This window comes from Chrysochloris asiatica, unplaced genomic scaffold (genome assembly GCF_000296735.1).
Source record: "Chrysochloris asiatica unplaced genomic scaffold, ChrAsi1.0 scaffold00005, whole genome shotgun sequence".
NCBI classification, from domain to species: Eukaryota; Metazoa; Chordata; class Mammalia; order Afrosoricida; family Chrysochloridae; genus Chrysochloris; species Chrysochloris asiatica.
Genome location: NW_006408523.1, coordinates 33520141 through 33536491, shown reverse-complemented (window position 1 = coordinate 33536491; position 16351 = coordinate 33520141). Strand labels below are relative to the sequence as shown.

At 38.0% G+C, this 16351-nt stretch overlaps 1 pseudogene; it reads left to right on the top strand.

Moving 5' to 3' along the window:
* The first annotated feature begins 15227 nt into the window (after nt 1-15227).
* LOC102832027 lies at nt 15228-16018 on the top strand (annotated as a pseudogene).
* Nucleotides 16019-16351: the final 333 nt, after the last annotated feature.

The window sequence follows — 16351 nt, the reverse complement described above, 5'->3', positions numbered from 1 at the left end:
ATATGTTAGATAATGTAGGAAAATAAAATTGCTAGCTCAGATCTATTTGGAGACTTTCATTTTCATATAAAAACGCTGATCATGGTACATGTTGTTGTTGTGTGCCATGAAATCGGTTCCAACTCATAGCGACCCTATACAGGGTTTCCGAGGCTGTAAATCTTAACAGGAGCAGAGAGTCTCATCTTTCTCTTGCGGACCAGCTAGTACTTTCAAACTGCTGACCTTGCGGTTCGCAGCCCGATTCGTAGCCAGATTATTTTTGTTGTTTTTGATCAATGTCTTCGAGTCAATGAGAGCACATAACCATCCTGTAAAGGGTTTCCGAGGATCATTTGTTGAGTTTGAATGCTGACCTTTTGGTTATCAGACCACTGTTTATCCTACAGTGCCACACCAAGACTCTTAAAAATTAATCATTACCAATTTCAGTACAGAAAAGGAAAAATTTACCTATACAAAATAACTAGAGTTAAATACTGCTCCTATTTTACATACTGAATCATATAAATCTGCAAGATCCCACAGTAAGTGAGTGCTGCAATTCGTATTCAAGCCCAGGGTTTTCTAACCCAGAACATGGACTATAAATCAATGTACTTGTTTTGTTATTCTGAAGAAATACATGAATACACTGATCATCTAATCTGTTGTTGGACTTCTTTATGCAATGAGAAGTAGATTCAACAACTTCTCTGATATGAAAGAAAATATATTCACAATAGCCTAGCATCTTCAAGTACCAATACAATTAGGCTATAGAATCTGCTGGAAGCTTTCATAATACAGACACAGAGCTTTTCAAATACTCTTATTGGTTCCCTGTTGAGAGAATAAATGGGCAGACTATACTATACTTCCCCAAATTTTGACAGATGAATCTGAGCTACACTAAGCACTTTGTTCTTCAGGATACAATCTTAAATGGAAATCAGGGTATATTCATCCTACTTTACTGCCATTATATTGCAGCTTGAAATATGAGCAAAGCTTCAACATGATAAAATTTATATCATAACCCTTAGAATCTTGATTCACATATAGCATTTTAAAATACACATTGAAATTCTGGGAACTTTATTCTCAGGAAAGACAAGCATAGGTTATTCTGTAGTCTATTTGAAATTATAACAAGGTAGTTTATTTTATAACACTGAACATGATTTTGAAAAAGGTATTTTAAGAAGTGTAGTCAGAAATGGCTATGATACATCTGAATCCAAAGATAACATTTTTATTTGGTATAATTTAACATTCCCCCCTTTACCTCTAAGGAGCTCTGCTAGCGTAGTGGTTACGAATCGGGCTGCGAACCTTAAGGTCAGCGGTTCGAAACTACCAGCCGCTCCGCGGGAGAAAGATGAGGCTTTCTACTCCCGTAAAGATTTACACCCTCGGAAACCCTGTACAGGGTCGCTATGGGTCGGACCCGACTCGATGGCACTTAACAACAACAACAACCTTTACCTCTATTAGTTGTCACCATATTTCCAGTCATAGATTGAATTGTGTCTAGGCTCTCCAGCCCCACCCCTACCTCAGATATGTATCAACTTGGCTGAACAATGATTCTCAGTGTTTTTTCAGATATGTAGTTAATGTAATGCCACCACTTATCTGTTAGTTTGTCATACTGTGGTGGCTTGTGAGTTGCTCTGATTCTGAAAGCTATGCCACTGGCATTTCAATTACAAGCACCCATGGTAGACAGGTTTCAGATGAGCTTCCAGATGAAGACAGACTAGAAAAACATGGCATCAGGATTAGAGGAAGACTCATTAAAAACCTGTGATATGCAGATGATATAACCTTACTTGCTGAAAGTGAAGAGGACTTAAACATTTACTGATGAAGATCAAAGAGTACAGCCTTTGGTATGGATTGCATCTCAATGTAAAGAAAACAAAAATCCTTACCAATGGACCAGTAAACAACATTTTATCAATGGAGAAAAGATTGAAGTTGTCAAGGATTTCACTCTTCTTGAATCAACTATCAACACTCACGGAAGCAGCAGTCAAGAAATCAGATGACGTATTGCATTAGGCAAATCTGTTTCACAAGTCTTTCTTAAAGTTTTAAAGAGCAAAGATGTCAGCTTGAGGACTAAGGTGTGCCTGACCCAAGCCATGGTATTTTCACTAACCTCATATGCATGCAAAAGCTGGACAGTGAATAAGGAAGACCATAGAAGAATTGATGCTTTTGAGTTATGGTATTGGAAGAGAATATTGAAAGTACCATGGGCTGCTAAAAGAACAAACAGATCTGTTTTGCAAGAAGTGTAGTCAGAGTGCTCCTTGGAGGCCAGGGTGACCAAACTTCGTGTCTCAAACTTTGGACACATTGTCAGGAGGGATCAGTCGCTGGAAAAGGTTGTGTTTGGTAACGTGGAGAGTCAGAGAAAAAGAGGAAGACCCCCAATGAGATGCATTGACCACGTGGCAGACAGCATCAATGGGCTCAACTGTGGCAACAATTGTGAGGTTGGTCCAGGATCGGGCAGTATTTCTTTCTGTTGTACATAGGGTCTCTATGAGTCGGTACTAACTCGATGGCACCTAACAACATGTATCTAGAAAAATGTCTGGCACGTGGTAGGAGTTCAATAATTATTTGTAAATATGAATGTAAATCAAAAAGTATTGCTACTACAGTTCCAATTGAAGTATGTACAAGTTTACTCCCAACAAAAAACATGTGTAAACATGTCTCTGCAATCAATGGAATGTTGCAGACAAGTCATCTCAGTGATAAACTTGTCTCAGTCTTGCTAGTCTTCAATAAAAGACTCAATCAAAACAGTGTCTTCCTAAGGCATCTGCTAGGTCAGTTAGATTCAAAACAGAGAAGTCAGCTCAGAAGACTATGGCTACTGCTGTTTTGTGACTCCAAATCGGTCATCTGGATAGATTTCCTTGAATGACACAGGATAATAATAGGACCTTATTAGGAAGAATTCTGACAAAAATTAAAAACTGTACTGATGAGAAAAAACAGCACAAATGTGCACGTAATTATTTTCCCCCCATCTTCAATGGTAGTAACAAATGTCCTTTAAGAATTTTGTTGAGAGACCTTAGTCTAAACCACAGAGTGCTGATCTTGCCCCTTTAGATATCTTTTTGTCTACAAAACTCAAAAACTGATTAAAAGGAACAAAATTCAAATCCCCTGAGGATGTCTTAACTGCCATTTTTATGTGGTATCAATCAAAGTGTACATTCTTTGGGCAAGGGTTATAGCGATGGAAATACTGCCCTCAAAAGTGTATAGACCTAGATGGAGGCTATGTTGAAAAATAATGGTATCACATTTTGATATTTTTATTTAATAAAGGTTTCTATGATTTTTTTCACACACTTTTTTTTTTTTTTAATTTAACCTCACAAAGCAATGCATTGAATCATTTATCAGCCCTAAATTCCATTCTGAGTGCTCTAAGAAAGGATATACGTTAACATTAATGTGATGCATGCATCCTTCTCTTCCAGGAATTTTCTATCTAATTTGGTTTAACAGATTCATCATAAGAATTTTAAAATAATTTAAATAAGAAGTAGCAGTTATTGAAAGTTAGCTCTCATCCATATATATATTTTCTCTTTTAATTCTTGCAACAGACATGAAAGATGTGGTAATGTTATTGTCTCTATTGTGCGAGCCTTAAAGAGTTTAAGTAATTTGGCCAAGGTCCCAAGACTGGGAAATGAATCCAAAGAGTTGTACTTGTCTTTTAACCATTAGGTAATAATTGTCTCTGAGGAGCTAGAGGTGTCAAGCTCCAACTCTTATTAGCTTTTAGAAAAGAACCGACATTTCATGACTAGGTCCTCAGGGAAGCTTCTAAAGGAGGTGGGGAAATGAAGTAATATACAAAAGAGGAAGAAGGCCATCCTATAGGTACACTGTTGTTGTTAAGTATTGTGGAGGCAGTTCCAACTCATAGTGACCCCGCACAGGGTACACTAGCTGTATCAAAAGTGAAATAGCCCCAAAGTACAAGCAAGACAAGAAAAAGAAATGGAGAAAAAAAAAAACCACACAAAACAATTGTAGCTTAATAATGCCAGTTAGTTTTGATGTGTGTATGGTGTGTATTCTTCCATATAAATAATTATGCTTTCATTAGTTTATTTTGATTTCTAAAACCAGAAATCACTTAGCTGACTTTTAAAAACCATCTGAAAAGTTACTTTAGTTGATGCAGTAAAATATCTTGAAGAAATAATTTATTGAATGAATTAACATGTAATATTTGGAAAAGGAACTTTAATGCCAGAAAATCTGAGAATCATCCAAATGGATGCCATCTTTTCATCCTCCGGAGGCTGTGTGCATTGGCAAGGGTAGAAAAGAGGGAGGGAGAAACGAAAGAGAAAAGGAGAAAGGAGGCAATAGGAAGAAAGAGAAATGTGAAGTAGCAGGTGTTGGAGAATAAGAGCATAGGAAGAATTAAATTTTCATAATCCAATGTGAGAAAAAAAAATTCCCAAAAGAATACTCAATACTAATAGAAATCCAAGAAGTAGAGTACCTTATCTTTTTTAAGATGAAGTCAGTCCTGCTTAATATATTTCTATAGCATGTTGCTGTTGAGTCAGTTCTGATTCTTAGCTACCTGGTATAGGGTTTCCAAGGAGTGGCTGTTGGATTTGAACCACCTACCTTGTGGTTAGCATCCAGTGCTTATTCTACAGCATCTCACCAGGACTCCTTTTATACCATTGGTTATCGTCCTCGTTGTGTACCATCAAGTTCACTCTGACTCACTGCGATTGTATACAGGGTTTCTGAGAATAGCTGGTGGGTTTGAACTGCCAATCTTATAGTTACCAGTTCAGTGCTTATCCTACAGTGCCACACCAGGACTAGTAATAAAAAGAAGGGATCTATTTTTTTTTTTTTTAATTGTTCAACTGGGCATCAAAACTCTTATTGTTTGCAACCACTGGTGCCGTGTCTTTCTGATGCCCATCTGTCTTTTCCTTTTATAACTCTCTAGTCTATTCAGCATGTCTTCTAATCGCCTACAGAGCAAGAAATATAAACCCAATATACTGCATGTTGTGTGAAAAATTTGAAGTGACAAGAGAAATTCCATGAAAGTATACCAGCATTGGCAGGACAATCCCAGATCTTAGGCTTTACATGTTTTAACTTTCAGATACAAGTAACTCCTTATTGTTAGTCTTGTAGATATTTTCAGTTATTCTTTTGAAACAAACACTGAATATTTGTCCTTAAAGACATATATGGTATTATCTTACTGCATGACTCATCCTTTTTCAAATTGGTGTTATGGTTACAGAAAAAAAAAAAAAAAAAAATCATAGAGAAGACCAAGCATGCAGGCAGCTATTCATGACTAAAACTTGTCTTTAGTGCTTTCCAACTTGCAAAATTCATGTCTATTTATACTTACCTTACTTTTTATTTTCTAAAAATTACTGTGGAGTTCTGGTATGGAGATATAGGCTACACAATGACTGCTAATCACAAGGTATACAGTTCAACCCCACCAGTCACTCCTCAGAAACTCTATACAGGGTTACCTTGACTTGGTGCCACTCAATGCCATTTAACAACAATAAAACTTACTTTACCAATGAAAAAAAGAAGGATATCTTCAATGAGATGGGTTGACTCAGGGGCTGTAAAAATGAGGTCAAATATAATAATGTTAGCGAGGATGGCACAGGAACAAGCAACATTCACTTCTCTTACATGTTGTTGTTAGGTACCATCAAGTTGGTTCCGACACATAGCAACACTATGCCCAAAAAAGTGAAACACTGCCTGGTCCTGCACTGTACTCAACATCGTTGTTATGCTTTAGTCCATTAACTGCTGCTACTGTACAAATCCATTTCATTGGGAGTCTTTTCACTGACCTTCAACTTTACTAAGCATTATGTCCTTCACCAGGGACTGGTCAATTCTATAACATGTCCAAAATATGATAGACAAAGTCTCATCAACCTGGCTTCTAAGGTATATTCTGATTGTACTGTTTCCAACACAGATTTGGTTGTGATTTTGGCAATCCATGGTACTTTCAATATTCTTCTCCCACATCATAATTCAAATGCATCAATTATTCTAAAGTTTTCCTTATTCACTGTCCAACTTTCACATGCATACGAAGCTGCTGAAAATACCCTGGTTTGGGTCATGCTCACCTTAGTCCTCAAAATGATATCTTTGCTTTTAAACGATTTAAAGAGATTTGTCTAATGAAATATGTCATCATTTGATTTTTTGATTGCTGTTCCCATGGGTGTTGATTGTGGATCCAATCATAATGAAATCTTTGCTAACTTCAATCTTTTCTCCATTCATCATAGCTTTTGTTTATTGGCCTAGTTGTGAGCATTTTTGTTTTCTTTACATTGAGGTGCAATCCATACTGTCTTCTGCAATCTTTGGTAAGTATATTTCAAGAACTCTTGGCTTTCAACAAGCAAGGTTGTATCATCTGCCTATCAAAGGTTTTTAATGAGTTTTCCTTTAATCCTGATGCCACATTCTTCTTCATATAACTGATTTTCTCAGATTGTTTGCACAGCATAACAATTGAGTAAGTATGGTGAAAGAATACAACCCTGGCATAAATCTTTCCTGAACTTAAAATCATTCAGTATTTCCTTGCTCTGTTGAAATAACTGAGTCTTGGTCCATGTTCAGGCTCCTTATGAGCACAATTAATTGTTCTGGAATACCCTCTCTTCACAATGTTTTCTATAGCTTGTCATGATGCACACAGTCAAAATCCTTTGATTACTCAATAAAGCACAGGTAAACAACTTTTCTGGTATTCTATGCTTTCATCCAAGATCCATTTAACATCAGCAATGATACCTCTCATTACATATTCTCTTTTGAATCTGCTTTAAATTTCTGGCAGTTCCCTCTTGATGTACTGCTGTTACAGTTTTTGAATGATCTTCAGCAAAATTTTAAACACATGTAAAATTAATGACACTGTTGGATGATTTTGCATTCTATTAGGTCACCTCTCTTTGGAATGGATACAAATATAGATCTCTTCCAATTGGTTAGCCTGGTAGCTGTCTTCTGTATTTCCTAGCATAGATAAATACATGCCTTCAGTGCTTCATCAGTTTGTTGAACAATTTGTAGTCTGTCAATTCCTGAAGCCAAGTTTTTCACCAATACCCTCAGTGCACCTTGGACTTCTTCCTTCAGTACTATCAGTTTTTGTTTATATGTTGCCTTTTTTTATGAACGTTTGCTTTCTTCTTTCATGATGTTCTTGGTGTCATCAGACAAGCCATCTCACAACTCTTCTGTTTTCTGGTCATTAGTGCCTAATGCATCAAAACTGTTCTTGAGAAAGCTTCTAAATTTAGGTTGCACATATGTCGTATTTTAGCTCTTGTGGACTTGTTTTAATTTTCTTCAGCTTCAGCCTGAAGTTGGATATAAGCAATTAATGGTTTGTTCCACAGTCAGCCCCTGGCCTTGTGTTAGCTGATAATATGGAGCTGTTCCACCATCTCTTTCCACAGATGTGCTCAGTTTGAATTCTGTTGATTTCTTCTGTTGAGGCCAGGTGTACAGACACCATTCATGTTGTTTCAAAAGAGGTCTGGGTGTATTGTCACCAAACTGGTTTGTGAAGAATTAGTCCTTGGTTTTGTAAAACTCTGTCATATGATTGCAAGCATTGTTTCTGTCACCAAGACCACATTTTCAAAGTATTTGTCCTTGTTTCCAACATTCACATTCCAATCATCTGTAATTATCAATACATCTTGATTGCATGCTTGATCAATTTTAGACTGAAGAAGTTGGTAGAATTCTTCAATTTCATCATCACTGGATTTAGTGTTTGGTGCACAAATTTGAATAATAGTGGTAATAACTGGTCTTCCTTGCAGGCATATGAATATTATTCTAACACAGACAGCATTTTGCTTCAAGGTAGATCTTGCAATGATCCTTTTGATGATAAATGCAATGCCATTCCTCTTGAATTTCTCATTCTAGCATAGTAATCCATGATTTTCAGACTCAAAATGGCCAATACCAGTCCATTTTATCTCCTTAATACCTAAGATATTTATCTTCATGAATTTCATTACATTTTAGACAACTTCCAATTTGTCTTGATTCATACACATGTTCTTATTAATGGGTATTTGCAGCTGTGTCTCCTCATTTAGAGATGTTCCCTATCAGCAAATGAAGGTCCCAAAGCATTATTCCATTCATGTCATTATGGTTAACTGTATTTTGAGGAGACAGCTCATCCTGAGTCATATTTTGAGTGCTTTTCAACGTGAGGGGTTCATCTTCTGGCACTGTGCCTGATAATATTGTGATGCCATTAATAACATCTTCACCTTCCCATACTATATCCGATATTGTTGTTGTTGTTGTTAGGTGCCATCGAGTCTGCACCAACTCATAGCGACCTTATGCACAGCAGAATGAAACAATGTCCGATCCTGGGCTAACCTCACTATACTGTTGCCACCCTTGAGCCCATTGATGCTGCCGATTAGCCAATCCATCTCGTTAGGGGTCTTCCTCTTTTTCTCTGACCCTCCATCTTACCAAACATGATGTCCTTCTCCAGCAACTGTTCCCTCCTGACAATATGTCCAAAGTATGAGAGACGAAGTTTGACCATCTTGGCCTCTAAGAAGCACTCTGGCTGCTCTTCTTCCACAGCTTTTACATGCATATGAGGTGATTGAAAACACCATGGCCTGGGTCAGATGCACCTTAGTCCTCAAGCTGACATCTCTGCTCTTCAATACTTTAAAAAGTGTCTGTGCAGCAGATTTGCCTAATGCAATATGTCATCTGATCTCTTGACTGCTGCTTCCATGAGTGTTGATAGTTGATCCAAGAAGAATGAAGTCTTTGACAACTTCAATCTTTTCTCCATTGATAAGAATGTTGTTTATTGGTCCAGTGGTTAGGATTTTTGTTTTCTTGACATTGAGATGTAATCCATATCGAAGGCTGTGCTCTTTAATCTTCATAAGTAAATGTTTCAAGTCCTCTTCACTTTCAGCAAGCAAGGTTGTATCATCTACATATCACAGGTTGTTAATGAGCCTTCCTCCAATCCTGATGCCACGCTTTTCTTCATAGAACCCAGCTTCTCGTATTATTTGCTCAGCATACAGGTTGAATAAGTATGGTGAAATAATACAACTTTGTGGCACACCTTTCTTAATTTTAAAACATTCAGTGTTCCCATGTTCTGTTTGAACAACTGCTTCTTGGTCCAGGTACAGATTCCTCATGAGTACAATTAAGTGTTCTGGAATACTCACACTTCACAATGTTGTCCATAGCTTGTCATGATCCACACAATCAAAAGCCTTTGACATAGCTGACATTGCTCCACTAAGGTTTCAGAGGCTAAACATTCAGAAGCACTCTGCCTCTCCTTCTCCCTTTGTTGTTGTTATGTGCCATGGAGTCAGTTCCAACTCATAGTGACCCTGCATAGGGTTTCCGAGGCTATAAATCTTTGCAGGAGCAGAAAGCCTCATCTTTCTCCCATGGAACAACTGGTAGTTTCGAACTGCTGACCTTGCGGCTCACAGCCCAATTCGTAACCACTACGCTACCAAAGCTCCTTCTTCCTAGTTTGTCATAATCTGGAAGCTCTACTGAAAGTTGAAACTTTTCAATACCAGTTCTAGCTTCACAGAAACATGAAAATTTATCATAGTATGACAAACTGCAGATGAGTGGTTGCTTGTTACATGAGAAGAAGTCAAAAAGGTATTTCTAAAAAAATCATAGAAATGTTTGTGAAACACAATATCACCATATGAAGCTATTGTTTATCAACATATCCACCTTTTAGGTCTGTATTCTTCTGAAAGATTTGTTTCTATCTCTCTAATCCTTTCCCATGGAATTCTGGAGTCTTTCATTTCCACCACATCAAAACATCAGTTTTGATATCCTCAAGGAAATTTAATGAGTTTACGTTTCAGTGTTCTTTGGATTAGGAGAAGAAAAAGGAAATTGAAGGGGCAAGATGTGAGCTGCAAAGTGGATGGAATTAAGTTTCTCAACAAATTTCTTATACGACATTCCTTGCTGCCTTTGAAGAATGAGCAGGTACATTGTCTTGATGGAAAACAATACCTTGGAACAACTTTCCTGGTCTTTTTTTAAACAATGCAATTGTTAGCTTAAAACTTCTTTCTAACAAATCCTCATGATCTTTCTGTGTCTTTGAGAAAATCTATTAAGATGCACCCTTTGGAATATTAAAACCTCTCACCATAACCTTCTGAACTAACCTCTGTAGCCCAACAGATGTCCTGGTAAGTCAGTCTGGATTAGATAATTTTTTATTAACACAACCTAAGACAAGTGTCCTAGTATGGTGCTGTGGGTTAATGCACCAAACTGCAAAGCCATTTGAACTACAAGGTCGGTGGTTCAAGCTCACCAATTTCTCTTTGAAATCCCTATACAGGGTCACTATGGGTCGGAACTGACTTGACAGCACTTAACAACAACAACAACAACAACTAGACAAGCGTATTACCAAGAAATCTTATCTCCAGCCATCCATAGATAGAAGAGACATATTTAGACATATTTTGTTAGAAATAAATCCATGAATGTATAAAATGGAATGCTATTAGCAAGACTTTTTGACTTACCTTCATATATGAAACAAGTTGATAGCACGTATCAATAACTATTCTATCAATTACAAAGCAAATGTTGGTGCTGGTAATAGACTCCAGAGTACATAGGTTTAAAAAAGATATAGTTTATGTTTCACATAAAAGAAACCCAGGGGTAAGCAGCCAAGACTTCGTTTGGTGACTCTTTGCAATTAAGTAGTACCAAGGTTTCCAATATCTTCCTGTTCTATTACCCATAACGTGTGGGTTCCCCCCAATTTTGTAAGATACCTGTTACAGCTCCATATTTTATTTGAATTTTCCAGAAAGGAGATTGGAGGAAGAGAAGAAAAGTGAATGAAGGGTGGGTGTTGTTGCTGTTAAGTATCATTGAGTTGGTTCCAACTTATAGCAAACTGTAAAAGGTTTCCAAGGGGCTACTGGTGAGTTTGAACTGCCAACATTGTGGTTCAAGCCAACCTTGCAGTCTAGTGCATTATCCCATGCTACCAAAATGCTTGTCCTTTATTTTGTTAAGAAATGTTCCCAGAAAAGGGAGCATGGTCATTCCATAGGTTAATCACTGGACTACAAACTATAAGTTCAGCAGTTTGAAACTACCAACTTCTCCACAGGAGAAAATTGAGGTTTTCTACTCCAACAAAAGATTTAACTCCTTGGAAGCCATATACAGAGTAGTTAGGAGTCAAATTTGACTCCATGGCACTTAACAATAAAAACAGTCCCAGAAGAATAATTTAACACTTTTTTGTATATCTCATTGGCCAGAATTAGATATGTAGTATTATTAACTTGCAATTGTTATGTACTACTGAGTCAGTTATGACTTCTAGGGAGAATGTATAGGGTATCCAAAGAGCAACTGGTTGGTTTGAAAACCCAACCTTGTCATTACTAGTCCAGTGGTTATCTTATACCTGGACTAGTCCTTTCACTGGATACAATGCCAACTTGAATAAAATTAGGGTTCCACTACTAAGGAGGAAAAGGAGAAGGTTAATGTACATCTGCCAGTTTCTAACATAATTGTGTAAACATTTATCCTTAATTTGTTATCATGGAATGTCTGAGCTGAATTAGAAAACTATTAGAGATGAGTCAATTTACTGCTTATCATTTAGTAATTGCTAACTATTTGACAGGGAATGTAGTAGGCATGAATGAACATGAAGATGGCATCAAGATTAGAGGAAAGCTTCATTAAAAACCTGTGATAGCAAGATGATACAACTTGCTTGCTAAAACTAAGATGATTTTAAACAAATCTGTCTTTGAAGACGTACAGCTATAATTCTCCTTAGAAGAGAGGATGATGAGACTTCAGATCTCTTAATTTGACCATGTGGTCAGAAGGACCTGTACCTAGAGAAGGACATCATACTTAGTATGTGGAGGGTCAAAGAAAAATGGATGACTACCAAGAAGATGATTGACAAAGTGGCAACAATGGACTGAAATGTAACAACAGTTGTGAGGATGACGCAGACCGTACAGTGTTCCATTCTTTTGTGCCTGAATTCTCTCTGAGTGGACCTGACTTGATGGCACCTACCAACAACAACATCAACACTTTTTTTTTTCTTCTCATGTTGTTGTTGTTGTTAAGTGCCGTCGAGTCAGTTCTGACCCATAGAGACCCTGAACAGGGTTTTCAAGGCTGCAAGTCTTTACGGGAGCAGAAAGCCTCATCTTTCTCCCATGGAACAGCTGGTCATTTCAAACTGCAGACCTTGTGGTTTGCAGCCCTATTCGTAACCACTACGCTACTGCTGAAAAATTGAAATATTTTTTAATGTAGCAGAGTGAAGAAAATGTTCCAAAAGTTAAAATCATCTTTGTTTGGATCACCCTTTCTCTTATTCTAATAGTATCGGAACTTGAGAATTTTCACCTGACCAGTTAAAGGGCAATTGCAGTCTCTGTAAGTACTTACTGACTTACTCTCTAGGGAATTGAGGTTTCTTGTTTTGTTTTGTTTTAATATTTAAATTAAACCTACTTGTCCTTCTAAATCTACACTGTGTTTTTGACTCTGGGTATTTCAATATGCTTTGCAACCAACCAACCATATTTTCTATGCTTTTTACTCTTCATATATTCCTTTTCTCTTTACTTTTGCTTGAGCAAAATTGCTGTTGAATTGTCCATTAGTTTTTCTCAGCAATTGCACTTCCTTAAAAAAAAAAAAAAAAAAATCTATGCTTGCTCAAGGCAAAAAGAGCAGAGAATGCCTGTGTTTTCAGCAGCTATGTTACATAACAAACAGAGAAAGAAATCAAGCTTAAGAAAATTTAAAGCTCTGGAAAAACAAAGATTTTGGCAGAACTATTGAAAGAATGTGTTCTTCTGAAATACAAAATAGATTTGCCTTAATGATGAAAATCTTCCTTATAATTAAACATCAACGAGACATTCAAGATTTATTATACTGTTTAAGTAAATATCTTTAGGAAGAATGTAATGAATGAGATAAGAAAGTAAAAGGAAACTAGCAACTGGGAAAGAAGGGAGCAAAATCAGCAAAAATGAGAACACTTTAAAGTCCTCCAACATAAAAGTTTCTTTAAAAAGTATGGGAGAAAAACATCCCGGAATAAAAATATTCAATCTGTAGCAACCAAATGTATAATGCAGTCTTTTTCACAGTAAAATATCATTTTGAATGTTAACTTCTTAAGCAGAATGTCTTTTAGAAAGATAATCTCAAATAGACTAGGATGCCTCTGTAGTCACTCAATAATAACAGCAAATTAAAAGAAAAGAAAGAAAAATGGAAAGCAGGAGAAAGGTAGAAATGAAGAAGGAAAAGAGAAAATGGAAAAAGAGTGTCTTAGTTATCCAGTACTGCAATAATAGAATTATCACAAGTGGATGAGTTTAACTTACAAATTCATTGTCTTATAGTTGAGGAGACTTCTTCTTGTAGTAGTTAAGTGCCATCAAGTTGATTCTGACCCATAAAAATCCTGTATAGTGTTTCCAAGGAGCAGCTAATGAGCTTGAACCACCAACCTTTCGGTTCAAACCAACTCTTCAGTCCAGTGCATTAACCCACAGTACCACAGAAGAGTGGCTCTAGGAAAAAGACCTTGTCTCATTTCAGCAGCTGTAGGCCAATCTTTCTTGGACATCTCCTTAAGTCTTGACTTCAGTCATTCTTTGGATGTAGGAGCTTCACAGTGCTGGGATACCAGGTCCAAAGGACATACTCCACTCCTAGCTCTCCTTTCTTGGTGGTAGCAGGTTTCTCTTTCTCTGCTCAAGTTTTTGTACTGTCTCCTGGTGTGGCACTGTAAGTTAATGCACTAAATTGCAAAGTTGGTTTGAAACACAAGATTGGTGGTTCAAGCTCACCAGCTGCTCCTTGGAAACCCTATATGTGGGTCGGAACCGACTCGATGGAACTTAACAACAACAACATCTCTTGTAAGATAAAATTTGTTGAATGCCACACCCTTGGAAATCTTCCATTGGCTCAAGGTTGTGCTGGAATTAAAGATATTATGTTGTTGTTAAGTGGTGTTGAGTCAATTCTGATTTATAGCTACCCTGAATAGGGTTTCCGAGGAGCCACTAGTGGGTTTGGACTGCCGACCTCATGTTTCCCAGTCTAGTGCGGAGCCTCCAGTGCCACATCAGGAGTCTGACACATATGATGCAGGGCAGGCACAAGTCAATCTATTGCTTTTAATCCTTTACCTACCCCTGCAACACATGTCCTTGACACATGCAAAACACTTAACATTCAATTATGTCATACACCAATTTTTTGAAGTCTAATTTCCAACCTTGGACAAAATTTCTCTTCTATAAACCTAGAATGCAAATTACCTGCTTTCAAATTACAATGGTGGAACAGGTTATAATGGGAACAGTCAGATTAAAAGAAGAAATAACAGAAAACAAGCAAGTTAAAAACCAATAAAACAATCACATTCGTTCTCAAGGCTTGCAAATAATCCTCTTCTCTGAGACCATCTAAACAATAGCCCTTTCTCCAGATCCTGGATGTTGGCCATGCATTCTGAATTCTGGATAGAGGCTTTTCAACCCTTGGTTTCAGCTCTGCCTTCCAGTCCCACTGGAATGACGTCTCTCGTCCCTTGGCTTTGGGAAGCCCCATTCTAAGAGTCCATCTGAGTGATGAGCCCACTCTTTCAGCCCGGACAGGTCCCATTCTTCTGCTCCCGCGGGCATGTCAGTCTCACACTCTCAGCTTTGGGTAGAGGTCCCATCTCAACTGTTTTGTTGTTGTTAAGTGCCATGGAGGAAGTTCTGACCCATAGCAACCCTGTATAAAGTTTCTGAAATGTGGCTGGTGAGCTTAAACTGCTTAGTGGTTCAAAGTGACCTAACAGTCCAATGCAATAACCCACAGCACCACACCAGGACTTTTAACTGTAGCTCCATATAAAAGAACCACGTTAATGAAGAAGCCAATTCCTCGAAAGCCAAAAAAACTGTGACTCTACCCTTAGAAGTCCCAGAGGTCGGGCGCGCAGCTTCCGTCCGACACTATTATCAAGGGACACAGGAAGAAGCTGGTCCTCTTTCCTGCTCAGCGCCGCCATGGCTCGTGGTCCCAAGAAACATCTTAAGCGTGTGACTGCCCCCAAGCATTGGATGCTGGACAAACTGACTGGTGTGTTTGCTGCACGCCCATCCACTGGCCCCCACAAACTGAGAGAATGCCTCCCACTGATCATTTTCTTAAAGAACAGATTTAAGTATGCCCTCACAGGAGAGGAAGTTAAAAAGATCTGTATGCAGCGGTTCATTAAGATTGATGGCAAAGTCCAAATTGATATAACATATCCTGCTGGTTTTATGGATGTTATCAGCTTTGACAAAACCGGAGAACGTTTCCGTCTGGTCTATGACACCAAGGGTCAATTTGCTGTTCATCGTATTACACCTGAGGAGGTGAAGTACAAGTTGTGCAAACTAAGAAAGATCTTCGTGGGCACAAAAGGAATCCCCTATGTGGTGACCCATGATGCTCATAGCATACGCTACCCTGACCCCTCATCAAGGTGAGTGATACCATTCAGATTAATTTGGAGACTGGAAATATTACTGATTTCATCAAGTTTGACACTGGTAACCTGTGTATGGTGACTGGAGGTGCCAACTTGGGAAGAATTGGTTTGATCACTAACAGAGAGGGACATCCTGGCTCTTTTGATGTGGTTCATGTGAAAGATGCCAAAGGCAATGTCTTTGCCACCCGACTTTCCAACATTTTCGTTATTGGCAAGGGCAACAAACCATGGATTTCTCTTCCCAGAGGAAAAGGTATCCGCCTTACCATTGCTGAAGAGAGAGATAAGAGACTGGCTGCCAAGCAAAGCAGTGGGTGAAATGTTCTCTAGGTGATGTGAATGAACAAATCTTTACATAATTAAAGATATTAAACACATCAAAAAAAAAAAAAAAAAAATCTTTTTTTTTTTTTTTTTCCTTTGAGACCCCAAAGGCCAAGGCCTACCTTTGAGATGGAGGAAGCTCTGCATCCCAGGCTCCTTGATCTCAAGAAGAGGTCAGCCTGGTCTCTGCTGTTCTCCAACAAGTGTTACAAAATTCTGCAGCTCTACTGAGAAGTGCCCAGAGGTACCCTACTCCACCAGTAAGCATTGGCCAGAAGATACTTAGCTTTCTCCCTCAAAGGGTCAGAGAGCCTAAATTCACCAACA